Source organism: Mytilus galloprovincialis, chromosome 3 (genome assembly GCF_965363235.1).
Source record: "Mytilus galloprovincialis chromosome 3, xbMytGall1.hap1.1, whole genome shotgun sequence".
Lineage (NCBI taxonomy): Eukaryota > Metazoa > Mollusca > Bivalvia > Mytilida > Mytilidae > Mytilus > Mytilus galloprovincialis.
The window spans coordinates 64,057,107-64,077,646 of NC_134840.1; positions in this window are offsets into that span (position 1 = coordinate 64,057,107).

Genomic DNA, 20,540 nt, shown 5'->3' on the forward strand with positions numbered 1-20,540 from the left:
TCAAGTGTATCGCTAAGGTTATCAGTTAGAGAACGCATGTGGCAGGTGTGTTACGCTCCATTTTTTTTCGCTTAATGTCCAGTGTCAAATGTTTCATGCATGTTCAGTATTAAATGAAATTAAAAAGTAATTCATCATAAATAGATTAAATTGTGTACGCCAGATACGTGTTCCGTCTACATAGATTCACCAGTGACGCTCTAGTCAATATAGTCAAACAAGGCTAAATTAACATACAAGGAATAAACATCCTTCATCCTGACCGGACGTAGCTGCGTACCTATATGACAATATTTTTGTTCTACTATCACTATTATAGGATGAGGGATCTTATTTATCTTGGATTGTCATTTTTACATCCAATAGTTGGTGGTTCTTTCCGGGAAACCGGTTTCCTATCCTTAAAAAAATGACAGACATGAAAGTGAAGTGAAATTAAAAAAAAAACTATTTTACAATATTTTCATAATAATTTATATAACAAATATTTTTCAATAGGCATCACAACATGGCTGAAAAGATTCTTTGTGGTCCTTGTAGTTATGCAGGAGATGATAAAAACGCAGAAAAATGGTGTACAATTTGTGAAGAGGGATTATGCGCAGATTGCGAGAAGGTTCATAAATCTATCAAAATATCACAAAATCACTGGCTGATATCCACCGAAGACTTCCAGCAGATACAAATAATTGCCATCAGCATTACCTGTAAGGACCATGACAAGCGACTTGAACTGTACTGTGAAACACATGATGTTGCAGTTTTTTTAGGGTGCGTTCCTTCTCGTCATAGGACATGATCTGACGTCATTCCTTTAGATAAAGCTGCTGAAAATGCAAAACATTAAACTGCACTGGCTGATTTGGAGGACACTTTAACTGGAACAATACAAAATATTGAACGAATCATTATCGTTCATAAGCAAACCATCAAAAATACAATCAACGAAACACGAACCAAAATACTGAGAAAATTAGATGACTTTGAGCACACAATACTTCATGAATTAGAAACGCAACATGAAAATTGTAAATGAGAAGCACACATGCTTCTAAACCAATCTCAAAATGCAAAACGAGATTTCAATTGTCTGATTGAGCAAACATCACAACTGAAATCATTCGCGTCTGATATTCAGCTTTTCCTGGAACGTGTCAGATAAAAAAAAAACAGTCTTCGAAAAAGTAGAAATAATCAAAGATGGAATCAAATCTGAACAGAACCTTGAAGTTCACTTACAGTCAAATCCTTCTATCATGGCGTTAATTGACGAAGAAGACCAGTTCGGGAACTGATCGGTGAAAAATACAACCGCCAGTCTACCGTTCAAGGAAATAAATGTAGATCAAGCCCAGTGACATTTTCGAGTGTCAGATACAAAAAGCATTAATAGCATTCGTCTCCGGTTGAAAAAGAGATTAAGTATCGAACAAAAGGTCTGGCTGGATGTACCATGTTACCAAACGGAAATGTGTTTATAGCTTCTCCTGTCGATAAAAATGTACTAATGGAGTACAGCGAAGACGGTAAATATATCCGTGACATACCATACTTTGGATGTCCATTTGATTTAACAGTCATAGACAGTAATCGTATTGCTGTTACATTTCACGATCGGTGCATAAATATTTTAAATAAAAGCAATACTATTGAGGAGGAATTTGAATTAGAAGAGATTGCTATGGAATATCATACCAGGACAACACAATTATAATTATTACACAAGATGGCATTAAAATAATAGACGTTGGAGGAAAAGTACTCAAAACGTTAACCGTTCATTGTGGGTCATACATAGAAACTGCCAAAGATAGACTTTATTTAACCGTCGATAATGCTGTACATTGTAACTCCATGGTAGGTGATGAGATATGGGTACGTAAAGATGAATCCTTATCTTACCCATGGGGCATCGCTGTGGATGAACATCAAAATGTATTTGTTATTGATCCAGAATCGAATTCGCTGATAGTAATACAACATGACGGGAGGTCAAGTAGAACATTATTTTCCACAACTGATGGTTTAGACATTCCACGTTCATTGCACTACAACAAAGAAAAAAAGTGTTACTTTTGTGTGATGATAATGAGTGCGCCTGGTACACGTTTGGGTACTTTTTATAATGTTTTTAATTTGAAAATTCTGATATAATTAAAACAATTCACAACTACAATTTGTGTACATTTTTTCTGAATTGAAATGACCTGACTGAAGAACGCTCATTAATAATAATATTATTATGTTTATTTTCTTATTCAATATTGAATAACGTTATGGTTATTCTTTTGCCAATTTACTCTTAAGGTAGTAAATAATGCAATCGTTTTATTTTAATAGTATATCTCACGCTCTCATGCACTTGTTTTGTAAACCTATCTAGTTTTACAATGATGTAGTTGACAAATTCTCCTTCTAAATATTTAGCACGAATAATCGATTGAAGAATAAACATTACGGCAAATTGTTCAGTAAACGTTTAAAGAATTAATAAATTAATGCAGATTTGCAGACACAGTTTGTTTTAAAAGAGGAACGAGATATACCAAAGGGACAGTCAAACTCATAAATCGAAAAATAAACTGACAACGACATGGCTTAAAATGAAAAATACAAACTTTTTTTCGAATCCTAGGTGCATGAAAGGAGTGATTATATAATGATCTGGCCACTTCTAGAAACTATCTAAACTTTCAATAGCCGTGTAGATTTTGATTTTGCATTTATTTTTTATACATTTCTAAAAGAAAATTGATGTTAGATATAAATAACTTAGAAAATAATTATTTATCTTCTGCAGACAAATCTATTTTCGACTTTATACATAGTTGTGCATTTTATTTGACAACTAATCATTTTCGTCCTTTATTTGGTTAATGGTCGTACTAGTCTGACCATCCTACGTTTTGATTTCAATTCTAATATTCATTAAAAGAATATATTGCACCAACTCTGAAAAGCAAATGATCGACCTCAAGTGTTAAAAAAATTACCCTTATGAAATGATTTTGTATACAATATCTTTTACATTTTGAAACTTATTTTAAATTTCTATTGTAAAACAATAGTTAATGATAACTGTTCTAAATAGGATTTGTAAAGTTTGGGGTAAATTGTATTACAAGGCAGAAAAGTGAACGATCAAAGCAAAATAATTGTAAAATAGAATAAAAGAGGGACAAAAGATACCAGAGGGACAGTAAAACTCATAGATTGAAAATAAACTGACAATGCCACGGCTAAAAATAAATAAGACAGGCAGGCAAATAATAGTACAGAAGACAAAACATAGAAAACTAAAGACTAAGTATATGATATATATTACAGAACATTAGAAGGTTCATGAATTTGCTTCAGATGTACGTCCATCGCATATTGCGTGATGCAGAAGTGATAGATTATTACAGATAAAACGAAATGATCGATTTAATTGGTTATCAAAGGTACCAGGATTTTAATTCAGTACGCCAGACGCGCGTTTCGTCTACATAAGACTCATCAGTGACGCTCATACCAAAATATCTAAAAAGCCAAACTAGTACAAAGTTGAAGAGCATTGAGGATTCAAAATTCCAAAAAGTTGAGTTGATTTAAAACTTCTTAAATAAATAAAGTGATTTTCTATATTAGCTATACATTCAACATATTGGAATAGGTTTGATCACAAAAAATCATAAGTACATGAAATAAAACCACAACAAGAAATATTCAATAAAGAGTTTTTTCTGATTGCCAATACGAGTTATCTTCGAAATAGATACAAAGAGATGTCGTATGAGTGTCAATGTTCATATGAAGTATATGTGGGAAATACAAGGCAATCGTATCTACAATGAGAAAAAAATCAAATCATTATATCCACTTAAATTCATGTCAAATGCAATAATAAGCAATAGTACTGCCTTCAAAAATGAGGGGGGGGGGAACCATATCGTATAGCCATCAATTTAAGACCCCGACATGAAAAAGAGAGGCAAAAGATATCAGAGAAACATTTAAATTTATAAGTCGAAAAAAATCTAGTATTCCAATGGATAAAAAAGAAACAGGCAAACAAACAACAATAAAGAAAACAAAAACATCTAGTCTGAGTATCACGACTCCCGCAAAAAACTGGGGTGATATTATGTGATCCAGAGGGGTACGCATATCTTGCTCTACATGTCACATCCGTCGAGTTGCTCATGTAAATACAAGCCCGGTAATAATTCACATTCGGGGAAAAGGGAATGCAATTATTATCTGTAAAACAGATATTCCATAGCGATCAACAAACTAGCGAGTCTTGGTACGAAGCTTAATTGTGAGAAAATATCAAACAACTCAATTAAGGAATCTAATGGACGAATTTGTAACATAACAATTTACGAAAAACAAATATGACAGAAATTAACAAACGACAACCACTGAACTACAGGACGTGTGGACGTGGACAGGCATATAGACAATGTTGCGGGGTATAACATGTTAGAAATTTTGGAACCTTAAGGCTCTTCAACTTTTAACTTGTTTGGCTTTATAAATCTTTGATATGAGCGTCACTGATGAGTCTGATGTAGACGAAACGCGCGTCTTGCGTACTAAAATATAATCCCGGTACCTTTGATAACTTTTTGTAGGCGCCAACCCTCTCCTGGGACAGTGGTGTAACAGTATAACATATGAACACACTATTCATTTCAGTTGAAAAAGGCTTAAATTAGATTGTTTTAAAGCAGAAAAACATTTAACAAAAACACAGACCGGGTTTTTATACATCCTTAACATAAAACACAAAGTACAGAACTGAGAGTATTCGCAGTTTCTGATAGTAAGTCATTAGTTCATTTATTTCAAAAGCTTTAAAGTTGAGAATGGAAATTTGCAATGTGTCAAAGGTATAATAGCCCGACTTATGTACAGAAAACAGCCACCAATGGGTCTTCAACACATCGAGAAAATCAAACACTAGGAGTTGGGCTTCAGCTGGCCCCTTTAAAAAAAGTTTATACATTGTTTTAGCCCTTCGACGACAAATCTGCTAGGGCACGATCAGTCCCCAATGGTATCAAAAGCTCAGTTATCAGTTCTTCTGTTCTGACTTGATTTACAACTAGCCTTTCTTAAATTGTGAGTATTAAATCTTAAAATTATTCAGAAGATAAGTGTATAATTCCCTCAGGCAATGTTTGTCTGAAATTCATTTGGTTATAGCTCTTGAACTGTTTCGGTACTAATGCCTTTAGCTTCAAATATTCGGATATGAACATTTCTGATGTAGGTCAATCAATGAATCATTTTAGTCGTATTATTAATTTCCCCTGGTACAATGATTTAAGACTTATATAATAGAATTTTATGTTGTTCTATAATGTGCTGTCCAGGTTTAGCTTTAATCGTGGTTTAATGCATGTTGTCCTTCCAAATCATCAGATGTGATATGTAATGTTTCTCTGAGTCTCCTGTCATCATGACTCATGTATAACTATTTGTATGTTCGACTTAAAACCATGCTGATCATTAGCAATGATGTCATTCAACGAGAATGCTGCTTTACAAAAATGTTCCGGTTTTAGGTCATCTGGATCGGAACCAATTCACAAGAAGGCCGCTTTGATTCCCAATTACACAAGACATAAGCATTTTTTAGAAAGATCGTAGTTACTTTTAGTTCATAATATAAATTTCAAATAAAAACTGAAACTTTGCTAGTAGGTCATAGCTTTGTGCTGGTGACTTGATAAAACATTTATCTTTTTTTTTGTCGAAACGGACGTTACAAAATCAACTTAATTTTACATATAGATCTATATAACTATTTTCCTGCATACATTTGAAATTTCCCGCTTTTCAAAACTATTTAAATACCAAGTAGATATTTGGGCGTTATCACGAGACTTGCCACTGACAACAACATGACGTAGAAAGTGTCATTCTAAAACAATATTAAAGGTAGTTATATATATATATAAGCAAAATTATGAATTGCAAAGATTATGTTACTGATTAAGGAAAACCCATTCTTTTAGATACATCAATGTAAATTTCAGTATTTCACAAAATCATGGACAATCTTATTATAAGACATACTTCCTGGTCTTATGTTTTGGAATTCTTTTCTTTAAATAAACATCAGATTGTTTTTTTATTTGGTTTGATAGCATATGCAAAATAACAAAACGAAATCAAATACGAGCACCAGATACATGTCAAAAAGTACCTTTCTCCGAAAACCAACATTCCCACACAAAATTCAAGTTCAATTTGGATATACAAACAAACATAACTGACCATTGGATATCTTTGGGTTTTTTTGTATCTTTGTGTTGCTGCCGCACTGATGCATAAACATCATCAGTTTAGTCTCTATTTCACCATTAATTGTCTTTGGTTCTTAATAATGTGTTGCTTTTTTGTGAGTTCTTGGCCTGGGCTGTCCACTTTACAATATCTGCTAAATTGAATTCTATTTTATAAAATTGGTCTTACCCGGAATACTCAAACAAAACAAAATAATGAGAAATGGGTTCTAAAATTCGTTTCAAATTTTTTTATGCATTTGCATTCAGCAATTGGAATTGACACGAATAAGTTGTATTTTTTATGTTTATTAGGTCTTTCCAATTTTCTGTGGAAAGACCTATTGTTTTTCTTCTGATCAATTTTTTTTTTCTTCCGCCTAATTTGTTTTGCAATATGTTGCTTAGATATTTGGTATATGATATCGAACAGTTTTTGAAATTTACCTTGCGTAAACGAATACTTTTCTTTGAAGGAGTTATCTCCCCAAACACTGTTTTCCTTGTGACCACTTCTCCTTCGCAACCGTAAAAGATAACGATAAATTTATTTTATAAAACTTGCTAGTAATACCGGTATCCTTCGCATGATTTGTCCCATTTTGACCAAATATGAGAGTTATTTCCCCTTATGCATTTGATGTGAGTAATATGCATTTCTATCTAGTAAACCATAAGTGATAGAGACCTAGGATCTTTTGATTTGAGGTCCTTGGTCCAAAAAAATGAAAATTAGGTCAAGGTCAAAGGTCAAGTTCATATTCAAATTTTTGAATTTGGCTTATTTTCACTTATTCCACAGAACCGTATAAGATATCAACAAATTAGTTGTACTGAATTGTTAGTTGCTACATGTCTTAACATATACATTTTGATTGCAAGGGAACGTTGAACGCAAAGTGGAGTTTTTTCCCCTCTTGTATTTTAAAATACGCGTATGATGATATAACTCATTACCTAATTATAATTAAGACCTATGTTCTTTTGCTTTGAGGTCCTTGATTTATAACCTTTAAATTGATCTCAAGGTCATAGCTTAATTTGAAATTCTAAATTTTGACCTTTGCTTTGACCTCATATGTATACATGATAAAGCCAGATGACTTTTGGCAAAAGGTATCAAACCATTTGACCTTGAAAAAAACAACGGAAGTGACCTTGTGTAAACCGGAAGTACCTATTTTTTTGTACTTTATAAATATAAAAGTATATAGAACAGGAAATTTTTGGAATCAGTGTCAAGCTAATATTCAAAAATTATCGGAAGTAAACATTTTCAAACCGGAAGTAACAAATTATCTCCCTTATTTAAAAAAATATTGTATAGAAACAATATATTTTTGGAATTAGCTTACAATAATCTATCATTTGACGATTGAAATGACATTTTAAACTTAATTTTACAACTTTCATATTAAAATATATTGTTTGTGGTGGAAAGAGAACAATTGGTTTTTAATTATTTCAGGATTTGTTTAATAAAAAACTGATGATGTTTAGTTTTACATTATTTTATTTCATCAAATTTCAATGCAGGGTTTGGGAAAAATTTTGTAAGCAACTTGCTACACATGTGCAAATGGAAACAGGTATACACATGCTCTTTTGAGAAAACAAATTATTGAGTTCAATCATATATATCAAATAATTAATAAAAATATGCATAGCAAAATTTATAGATTTTATGCGTCTTAAGCTTTTATATTTGTGGAAAAATCTTCATCTGGTTAAATCAAAATTAGTTATAATATAATCCCCTAGTAGTTATATCGACCCTCAGCTATACAAATAACACTTTATAAATCTTTTGCGGCCTACACGTACATTTGTAAATCAGGAACGCTTGAAGCCAAATATTGTCAAGGATGTTTAATAGCAACAGAGTATGCTTGTTCGAATAAAAACAAAACTTTTTACTAGAATTATTTGACGACTAACTTTTCTGGTGGATCTTAAAAATGCATAACTTAAAAGAAACTTCATTTTCGGGGTGTATTAACAAGTGTAAATGCCCCTCCACGAAATATTTTATTAGATTAGTTTTTAAATATTTTTTAACTTACTAAAAATCCTAATGGCAACCGATTAGTTAACAGTTAAGTTGGCCAAATGCATATAAGAAAGTGGTTTTCATAAGCTAATAGATACATTTGTGTTTTATAATACAACAGTGGCATCTAGGGATCTTTACGATACTATATGTGCATACATTTTCGGATAACAAGAGATAAATTAACAGTGCGTCATCATTACAATGGCTCCTTTTTTTACAATAAAAAATCAGGTTGCGTAATGCAGAGATACTTTTGACGAAGTAGAATCCTGCCTGAAAATAACAAGTGTGTAAACTCAATTATTAGTTGATTGATAGTTAATTGCGTATTGTCCAGTGACTAATGTCTATTGCATGGTTAAGATGAGATGAAATTAAAAACAACTATTTCATCATAGAAACCTGGATTACAATTTGTGTTCGCCAGATGCGTTTTCGTGTACAAAAAATTCTTCAGTGACGCTCGAATCAATAAGGCCAAATACAGTACAAGGAAGAATTAAGAGAATTGAGGACCCAACATTTCTTAATGTTTCCAAAAGGTGTGTTTTGTAATAGAGGCAATCCACAATGAAGGTCTGGGTAATTTGGACTGCCACAGGTTAATTATGATATGTAAGAAAGAGATAGAAATTTTGCTCTGCAACAGCCGAATCCTCAGAGTTGTTCCACACGTAAACAATTTGACACTACTACACGGAGGCATGGGCTTCAATGTGCTCACTTCTGACTAGACGTGGCTGCGGACTTAAGTGACAATACTTATATTCTCCTGTCACCAATGGTAGGGGCAACCTTTTAATTGACTAGGATTGTCAATTTTACAATCATCGAAAGTCGATGGTTCACTCCGGTTTTCCTATCACAAAACAGACATGAAATAAAAGTGAAATTTAAAAATGAATGCTTATATATATACTTTTTGATAATAGATATGCAAATACATTATTTAAAATATATATGCTTTAACAGGTATTTCAACATGACGGAAAACATTCTTTGTGGTCCTTGTGGTTATGCAGAAAATAATAAAAACGCAGAAAAATGGTGTTCAGTTTGTGAAGAGGGGTTGTGTGTAGATTGCGAGAAAGTTCATAAATCTATCAAAACTTCACGTGACCACAGGCTGATATCCATTGAAGACTTCCGGCAGATACAAAATATAACTGTAAGCTTTAATTGTAAAGACCATGACAAGCGACTTGAACTGTACTGTAAAACACATGATGTTGCAGTTTGTTTAGCTTGCGTTCCATCTCATCATAGGGCATGTTCTGACGTCATTCCTTTAGACAAAGCTGCTGAAAATGCAAAACATTCAACTGCACTGACAAATTTGGAGGACACTTTAACCGGAACATTACAAAATCTTAAACAAATCATTACCGATCGTGAGTCAGCTTTGGAGGATTTTGAAAGTCAGAAGCAAAACATAAAAAAATCAATCATTGATACACGAGCGAGAATATTGAAAAAGTTAGAAGACTTAGAACTAAAACTTCTTCAAGAGTTAGACACAAAACATGAAATTAGTAAATCGGAAGCAAACAAACTTCTAAACCGTATGAAAAACGCAAAACGAGATTTTAGTTGTCTGAAGGAGCAAACTTCTCAACTGAAGTCATTCGCATCCGATATTCAGCTGTTCTTGGGAATGCGACAGATCAATGAATCAGTCTTCAAAGAAGTAAAATCGGTCAAAGAAGGAATCAAGTCTGCCCAAAACTTTCAAGTTTATGTAAAATTAAATCCTTCTATCATGGCGTTAATTGATGAAATAGATCAGCTCGGGGACATATCAATTAAGAAAACAACCGCCAGTCTGTTGTTCATAGAAGCGAGGTTAGATCAAGCCCAGAAACGAATTTCCAGTATCCGAAGCATTAGCAACGTCCGTCTTCAGTTGAAAAAGAGATGCAATGGTAAGAATAAAGAATGTCTACCTACTGGTTGTACCGTGTTATCAAATGGCAATTATTTGATAGCATACTATGGACATATCAGTGAACTGAGGGAGTATAGTGAAGACCTCAAACACATTCGTGACATACCATGCTCTAGCAGCCCGTTGGACATCACAGTCATAGATTATGACCGTATTGCTCTAACATATGGTAATAAGAACGTAGAAATTGTTAATATTAAGAACAATACAATAGAGAAGAAATTAGAGTTGAAAAACGATTGCTATGGAATATCATACAAGGACGACAATTTTTTTATTATCTTAGCAAATGGCATTATAATAACAGATATTTCCGGGAAAGAACTTAAAACATTTCATATTAATTGTGACTCATACTTGGGAACTGCCATAGATAGAATTTATTTTACAACTGTTAAAAATAAAACTGTTCATTGTATCTCAATGACAGGTGAGGAAATATGGGTACATAAAGATGAATCCTTTATCGACCCGAGGGCCATCACTGTGGATGATCATCAAAATGTATTTGTTGTTGATCCTAGGTCGTGCTCATTAATTGTGATACAGCATGACGGGAAGTCCAGGAGAAAATTACTATCGGAAACTGATGGTATTTCCTTCCCACATTCATTATACTACAATAAAGAAAAACAAGTGCTACTTTTGTGTGATATCAATGGGTGCGCCTTATACAGTCTATGATATTTTGCATTCCTGCAATAAATATAGTCACATATAAGAACATTTTGCGACAGCTTAATCAGAGACATATAAATATATATATGTCTCTGGTTTAATCAATGCATGACTGTAATGATTGGTTTTTTTTTTATTATTATAAATGATTAAACTGAAGAACGTTTGTTATTCGTTTTTCCAATTTTATAATGAACAATTTAAAATAAGGATATGAATTCGTTTTGTCCAGTTTCTTTATAGCTGGCAAAAGAAAAAGTTTGAAATACTCAAACAAAACAATGACATATTAAATACATTTATGTTGATAAACCTATCTAGTGTTAAAATGATCCAGTTAAAGGAAATAAAAGTAGAGGAAAAATACCTAACTCAATGAAAAATTCAAAAAGGCTAATACCACAAAAGCAACATAATCAAACTTTTCCTACGAATGGAAAACACACGGCACACTTCCGACCTGGTATCAACATCATAAATTTAAAAAAAAATGTAGATGTGTTTATAACTTAGAAGGCAGGATACTTTCAAGCATAATATACTATCATTTTGTGTCATTCATTTTTTTTTTTGGCCGCTTTTTGTCATATTAGACCTCATTCGGTATTTATAAATCTTTTGTTATATCTTACAAAAAAAATATATAAAGGGTTGTTGGCTTTCAAAATTTCGGCTTTGAGCGTTCCCGGTAAAGGTGAATCCAGAAATGCGCTTCCACTGTGGATAAGGTTGTCCTGCGAGAGATCGTTCTGTGCTGGTGATTTGGTCCTGACGGGTTCAAAAAGACAATAAAACAACAATATTGTTGATTTTTTAATTTTCACTAACACGTTAAACGTACCTCGAGAGGTATAATATAACGATGTTTAAGCATCAGTAGCTCAAATTGGCAGAACGAAATTGTCCTGATGATGTGCTGAAGATGAGAAAATATGCTAATTCTGTGCATCTACGACCTGGTTCTGCGCTCTCTATGTTTGAAGAAAAAGTGACAAATATTTAAAATAATTGAGACAGACAATTAGTGTTATTCATAAAAAAAAAAAAAATACACCTGCCATACATTTGGGGATAGAAGTTTGAGCTTGTTTTGTTCATTTTTATTTCAGAAATAAGAAAATATGCATATAAAAGATCATGATCATTTTGCACTATCAAAATAGGGTGCAATATATCCTATTTCTTGCAATCAAATGAAGATGTGGTATGATTGCCAATGAGACGCCTATCAACCAGAGATCAAATGTCGTATATGTAACAACTACCGATCATTTAAGTAATAAATTAGATTCAGTCTTATCATCCTGCATATCCTTTCTTCGACTCTAAACTTTTCATTGTATTCAACCAAATGAAGTCAATTATACTGGTGATAACACCTGAATTGATTTTGTTTGGTATACCATATGACAAAGCTATTATTGCGAACCAAATGAAAGTTTACCACAGAGTCGTCTGCTCTTGATCAAGGTATTTAAACTTTTGCAACATTACCTGTACCTGAATCAATACAATAGCTATTGTTCTCTATGTAGTTTATTTACTTGAACCTTTAAATTTCTTCTAGGAGAAATCTATTACTCATTGATTAATTTGCCTGACCAAAACATATCTTCTTTGTTGATTGAAATACATGTTTAAACTCACATAAACTGCATGTGTTACAGTTTTTATTCAATATCAATGATATATTTCAATCTGTTGAATATAAGCACTGATTTAATTATAAAAACTTTATGTCTGATTTTTATAAAGAATACATTCATGAAGACCTTTATTTAAACATTATCATTTCAAGTTTTTATTTGTGAACACACTTAAAAAAGCAAATTTTAATAGGTGAAATGTTGAAATTTGATCAAAAATCAACTTTTAATCTTCAAATCAGTGTTTATATCAAACAAATTGAAAATGCTTTATTGATTGAATAAATACAACATCACATGCAGTTTTATAATTCCTTATTTGTACATGTATTTCCATCATTGACAGTTGAATTTTTTGTTCAGGTAAATTAATCAGTTAGTGATAAATTTCTCAAGAAATTTAAAGGTCCCATTGAATATACCAAACAGAGAACAATACAGGTTGTATTTGTTAGATGGTACAATAGAACTTACAAAAGTTATCTCTCACTAGTGTTTGCTTGTGTAATTCTTTCATAAAATTAAAAATTTCTAAACCTAAGTATCCAGAGGTTTTCAGTTACGTCGTTATATCACATGGATGCATTGTTTTGTTCAGACAACAATTCAGCAACGTCAATAACAAAAAAGGAACACGATATCATTGAATGGAAATTTTCGGATAAATTTAACTAGAAAAAACGCCAAAATTTTCTCTTTAGTTTTTGCCTTTTGTTATATCGGCCAAAATATCACATTAGTGAAAAGTTCTGTCCATTATCTGGAACTTATCTCGTTCTTGCTTTTGTCGTTCAGAGAATTGATACATTTCAAAATCTTTATGTCAGATGTTTTAGTCGTTGTCCATATATGTTTTCCATCTGTTTTTACGGCATTTGGTACCATAAAGTAATGTTCAGCTACTAATCCCCACTCCCCATTAACTCCTTTTGGCCTTTTGAGAGACACGTAACTCCATGGCATCCCACTGCATTACAAATGCCTTCCAAATCATAATTGATCTCGATATCACAGAAGTATAATCCAAAGCCTTTATTTTATAATGCCTGCAAAATAATGATATCTGTCTCACAAGTTGATCAAATTTATTGAAAAAAAAAAGATTGATATACATAAAAATAAGGACATGTGGTATGTTTGCTATGAATTGGATTTGTCAATAAGAATTTTTCTTTTGGTTTGCACTACGATAAACCATGTTTCCGAAACTATTTTCGTAACCTTTACTGTGACATAGTCCCTGGATTTTTAGCAAATTGAGATTATGAAACAAATACATCACAGTTGTTTCTATTCTTATTCATTTATGACAAAAAAGAAATAATGCATTAAAGCTTTGAAAATATACAAATTGAAATTCGTATGATAATTTCACGAATGATTTGGCGAGTTTACATCATGGTAAAACAAGACCTCATACGAATGAAAACTTTCAAGCGAAAGATGTTTTCGGTACTTGTACGCTTCAAATTACGTTAATATCTCATTAAAATGAAGTTTTGGAGGCAGGTGCTATAAGGTTTTAGATTATGTTGCATTCATCGAAAATGTATGGCTTTTACAAAGTCAAGATGGCGGCTTACTCTTTAGTTACGACATGCCATTCTAATTTTGATGGTAAATATAGAAGCCATTATACATAAAACTGATATAAAAATAATCGCCTATGATTGGTTAAAGAATTAAAAGAATTACGCACTATTTTTTTGGCATGTACTAAAAGGTGGAGTGGAGTGAGGTGTTGGAGTGAAGTTGTGGAGTGGAGTGAGGTGTTGGAGTGGAGTTGTGGAGTGGAGTGTTGGAGTGGAGTCATGGAGTGAAATATACTTAACAGATTAAAAAATCAATATCAATTTAAAAATCATTTATAATTCTTTTTTTTTAAATTGCAGCACACAATGATTCTATATTATTTTATTTTGACATATTTGATTATTCACCAAAGTAAGACAATGCCAATGTTTTGAGTAGCATTTTATGAAAGCTTAGATGATTTTAAACAATAGAACACTTTCGAGTTCGATGCATTTCCGTCAAAACTCTGGTTTAGTGAACATCATTCGAAAATTATAATACTATATTGCACAATTTAGTCGGCAAACTAAATTCTCATAATTTACATAAATAGCACTGCTATCATAAGAGAAATGTGATTAAGTACTTACAAAACAAAAAGTTATTTCTAGTTTATCCTGCACAATGACGATCACTAAGACGCTTGATGAACGTTAATAGTGTAGGGATACAGACGATCCCCTCTATCTGGTCAATGACGTCACAAAGGCGCGCCTTATTGACGATTTTTTTCCGGTGACGGATGAACTCGAAAGTGGTCTTTTTAGAAGATATTTTCCTATAAAATCATAGAATATATTTCAACAGCATCCAACTACATTTATGTTCATTATACCAATATAATTCAAAGACATGATTTAACTAAGCAACCATTCCATCTTACTTTCATAGCTGGAATAATAAGAAAATGATTCAGCTGTGGACAATCATTTTCACTAAGACGCTTGATGAACGTTAATAGTGTAGGGATACAGACGATCCCCTCTATCTGGTCAATGACGTCACAAAGGCGCGCCTTATTGACGAGTTTTTTCCGGTGACGGATGAACTCGAAAGTGGTCTTTTTAGAAGATATTTTCCTATAAAATCATAGAATATATTTCAACAGCATCCAACTACATTTATGTTCATTATACCAATATAATTCAAAGACATGATTTAACTAAGCAACCATTCCATCTTACTTTCATAGCTGGAATAATAAGAAAATGATTCAGCTGTGGACAATCATTTTCAGATAAATGATCTTGTGTTAAAAAGATATTATCATTTAATGTATTTTAGTCCAAGTTCTATAATCTTGAAACAATCTGTTTCTCTACAAAACACATATTTTCATTTTTTTTTAAATGGTGACTGTGCAAGAAAAAAGGATCCTCAGTTTGAATTCAAAGATGTTTTAATCCATAATGAAATAAAACAAAGTTTATCAGATGAGGATTTGGTTTTACTAGAATCGCTCGGAATTCAACATTAAATGTTCAGGACTATAGATAAAGTCTTTATTTTATAATAAAATTTGTTGAAAATGTTTTCATTATATACTTATATCTGTCTTGTGTTCATAATATGCAGAACATATAATGTGTGTTTTGTACTGATTTAACATCTGTTTATTTTGTCAATTTAATAAAAAAAACAAAAAAAAAAACATTTCTCATCTATCAAAGTTATTTGGTTTCTGAGGTTTAAGTAATGACAGTTTTATGGGTTCCATGGACAAGCGATTGTGGTTTGACATATTTTCCTCATCTATTTTAAATTGGAAGAAACAAACTATTTTAAATAGTACAGTCATTAAATTATCATGTACGTTAAAATCAAAGTGAAAATGTTGATTGACATTTTAATTTTATTATAAAATAGTCCATTGATAACAAAAATATTAATAATTTTTTTTATCACAAGATGATTTTTTAGCCTCTGTTTGATCCTAACATATTTTACCTGGAATAAGACATACATTTTTAAACTAGGGACTAGTACCTACCACAATTTGAAAATTAACATAAGCACTATGTGTATTTCTATAAAAGTTTTGTGAGCTCGTCCAAAATTAATTTTAACTGCATAGGTTACTGGGCCTTTGCTTTTCCCCTTCTTATTAGAAATACACTACAATTCAGGACAGTTAAATAAATTACACGATAAACAGCATTATCCCCCTCCATCTGAGCTGTCATAAAATGCTACCCAAAACATTGTCCAACTTTGATGAATAATAAAAAAAAAGATTTGATATGTTAAGTTTATTTCACTCCATGACTCCACTCCAACACTCCACCACTCCACTCCAATACTCCACTCCACTCCACTCCACTCCACTCTACCTTTTATTACATGCCCTATTTTTCTAATCGAGGTTGAAAATTTGTTTAACCTTTAATCAAAGTTGAATGTTCAAAATTTAGGTGTAAAGCTAAATTATTTAATCAGGTTATTTTGAATTATAAAAAGATCAGATAAAAAAAAATGATACATTGGAGTCGAAAAAACTTTTGTTAAAAATGTATTCCGGCTTAAATGACATGCCTTTGTGAATCGATACATAAAGTTTTAATGTATATAAATGTAAGAAATATACCATAGGTTCACTTTGAGGTAAAATGTGATTTAAATGCACGTAATGTGTAATGACTAATAAATATCATCCGAAAACAAACAAACATAGGATAAGTGATATGTAATATATACAACAAAACGTGGCAATCACATCGATTTTGTTTATCAGGAATTTAAGAATTACATATGTATCATAATACAATAAAACTGATACTAATGTATTATAGTGAATGTATTCATGTTTGTAATCAGGTCTGCAGCATCCTAGAAAGAAAATAGATATCGAAAAAAAATATTCTACATTAAAGATTTTTTTAAATTAAATCAAGTTCAAGATACATGAAGTAAATTGTAGGTGTCAATAAAAAGTCCTCTAACTTAGCTATTCTTGAAAAATAATTCCGGGTATATTTTGCAGTTGTATTACATAATCTTGTAGTTTGTTTCTATGAATGTTGCATTAACGTTTGTTTTTGTTGCACGTCATGGTTTCTGTTGTTCCGTTGTTTTCCTCTTTTAGTTGATGTGTTTCCTCGGTTTTAGTTTGTAACTGGAATCTGTTTTCTCTCAATCGATTAATGACTTTTGAACAATATATGATATATTGGAGTCGAAAAAAATATGGTTTACTTTATGATACGTATATGTGTACCAAAAACATGTTTCCAAAAAAATTGCATTCTGTTATTCATTTATACATATTATCATTTTCTTAGAGCTGAATATTCAAAATTCCGACCTATATTGTTTCATTAGGTAATTTTGAATAACAAAAAGAAAATATACACATGCAGTAAATAAGATACTTATTTCAAAGTGAGAACTTGTTTTTTTCTTATGTATTTATCTATCATTAAACAGTTTGTGCGAATTGTCATATTTAAAAGAATCTTTACTCAAATCGAAGGAAACAAATATAACATTCTTATAAGAAAGAGATCAGAGGCTTTGTAAAAAATGTAAACCGGCTTAATTGACATTCCTTTGTAAAATCAATACATGTAGATTAAATGTATATAAATTTAAGGAATTACTATGGCAAGCCGTTCTCGTCAAAACTATGTTAAAACCTTTTTTCGAAAAAAATACACACTGAGATTTAAAAACCTAAAATAACACACTGAGAAATCGAAATTACACACTGAGATTTAAAAAAATAAAAAACACACACTGAGAATTCAAAATTACACACTGAGATTTTAAAAAGACACACTGAGATGAAATAAATTGAAAAACACACACTGAGAATTGTTAATTACACACTGAGATTTCAAAAATACACACTGAGATTAATATGCAAATTACTAATGAATATTCATGAGATGAATGATTCAACAGATTAATATCTTGATCTCAAGAACTCTTGTCATTATAATGAAATGCGATTCCTTCAACCAACATTCGTAATAAATTTCAAGACTTAACATCGCTCATATTCATAAGTTTGTTGCCTATAATTCAGATCATTACTACCAGTGTATCGGGATGATTTTTTTTAACTTAAAACCGTGGGTCCCTTTTCAAAAGTCTTCCAACTGTTTCCCTGGTTTCGCTAGTTAATCTTTTATATTTTTGTTACGTTGATATGCTATAATAGACACTTGGGTAAAAATTTCACTGCATTCTTATGCAGATTGTTCCAATGTTTTCTTATAATTTCAATAAAGTTTTTCACCATTTGGTTATATTTTGTAATAAGAGTATTAAGTGGGTATTTTTCTTGTTGTTGTATTTCTAAAGTTTTTTTATTAATAATTTGAAACCAAATCGAAGGACTAACGAGTTTTGTCCCCTTGTTGTTTTAAGATTGTAATAGATTCAGATCAAGTATGCTAATTAGATATGTGCGCATAAAAAGTGCGCACAAATCTCAGTGTGTAATTTTAAATTCTCAGTGTGTAATTTCAAATTCTCAGTGTGTGTTTTCAGTTTATTTGTTCTCAGTGTGTCTTTTTGAAATCTCAGTGTGTAATGTTCAATTCTCAGTGTGCGTTTTTCATTTTTGTAATCTCAGTGCGTCTTTATGAAATCTCAGTGTGTAATTTTTAATTCTCAGTGTGTAATTTTCAATTCTCAGTGTGTAATTTTCAATTCTCTGTGTGCGTTTTGAAGTTTTTAAATCTCAGTGTGCTTTGTTGTAATTCTCAGTGTGTAAATTTTTCGAAAAATGGTTTAAACATAGTTTTGACGAGAACGGCTTGCCATAAATTACCATACCGTTGTTCGAAAGACATATATGGTTAAAATTGTCTCTGGTTTCACTTTTGAAGTATGAGGTGCATAAAATGCTCGTAGTATCTTATCAAAATAAGATACAATCAAAGAAAGAAAAACACAATAACTGATTTATTATACATATCAACGTGGCAATTACATCGATTTGGTACATCAGGAATATAACATGACAATATGCTTTATGAATTCCATGAATTCAACGTTACCATTTCAGTTTAAGTTTCAAGAATTATATCAAAATTGATTGCATCTGTTGCTCTACAGATAATTGATATCCCGCTTGAAGTATTTAAGGAGAAAATAAAATTTTATTGTTCCAAAGTGCTGACGTTTTATTGGACCTGCAGGTAAATCTCATTTTTAAGACCTATTTAGACTAGCTTTCATATTTTTGGCTAACATAAGACAACTTTGAGATTAAAAATGAAAAGGATTGTTTCGCAGAGTTTAGTTCTATAATGCGTTTCCTTTATATACTTAAGGTTTTGATATTTATTAGAGTAAATGTAAAAAGAATCAATGTGTATGAAATTTTAGAAAACATTATGTTATTATCACAAAAAAATCCTAGTTTAATTTTTTTCTATTCATATATACTATGGTTATAAAGCGGAAATGTATTTAGTAACAACATGTACTATTTCTTTTTTAATCATGGGATTTTAAATTGTTGATTTTATAATTTTAAGATAGAATTAAGAATATTTCAGCCGAATTATGTACATCTATTTCAAACCATTTTAATAAAATAAAAGACATTATTTTTTTCGATTTCTGCAAGCCAAAGTTGTATGCAACATTTACAAACATCTGTGTTATAGCCCATTTACTGTGCTTTACCTTAAGGCAATAACTATTCTACTTTTGTTTTAATTGGTTTATACATGTTTTGTTGATACTTAATATGAAAATCATGAAGCTTAACACAAATACCATGATTGTTTTATGGGTAATAATTGTTTAAAGTCTACCAGTTTCAGAATAGAGTCGTTTTACCAAATAAAAAGTAGATGGCTTGATAATGTCACTTTTTGACACATTTAATTGAAAAAAAATCTACCAAACAACATACCTTACAGGTTCATAAGACATTGTCTGTCGGTCATCAAAATTTCAATTTCAAATATATCTTTGATATTGACATTAGGGCTTCAAACTTTTAAAATCATTACAAAACATCAACTGCTGCCAATTGAACCGCCTATTAAACTTTGTCATTAGTATAAGGTCATGCTGAAAGTTATTGGGCTGCAAATTGTATATGTTACAACCATGTTATTGCGTGTAAATTATAGTTTTGGATAAAGCGCTTGTTAAATTAGCTTTTATCATAACTGCTTATTAGCCACAAAGATAAATGACACCGTCAACATGCTTCAAGAACCATATTCAAAATGATCTAAAGGAACTGAAATGTTGGTCATCGTTAATGACATTTATTAAGAGAAAACAATGAAAATTAGTTCCAAGAATAATCGAAATTAAAAACAAATCTATTCAACATTTAAGACTTTTATTAAAATTTTGTTGTCAGTGTGTTAGATACTCTTTGGCCTTTTAGAACAATG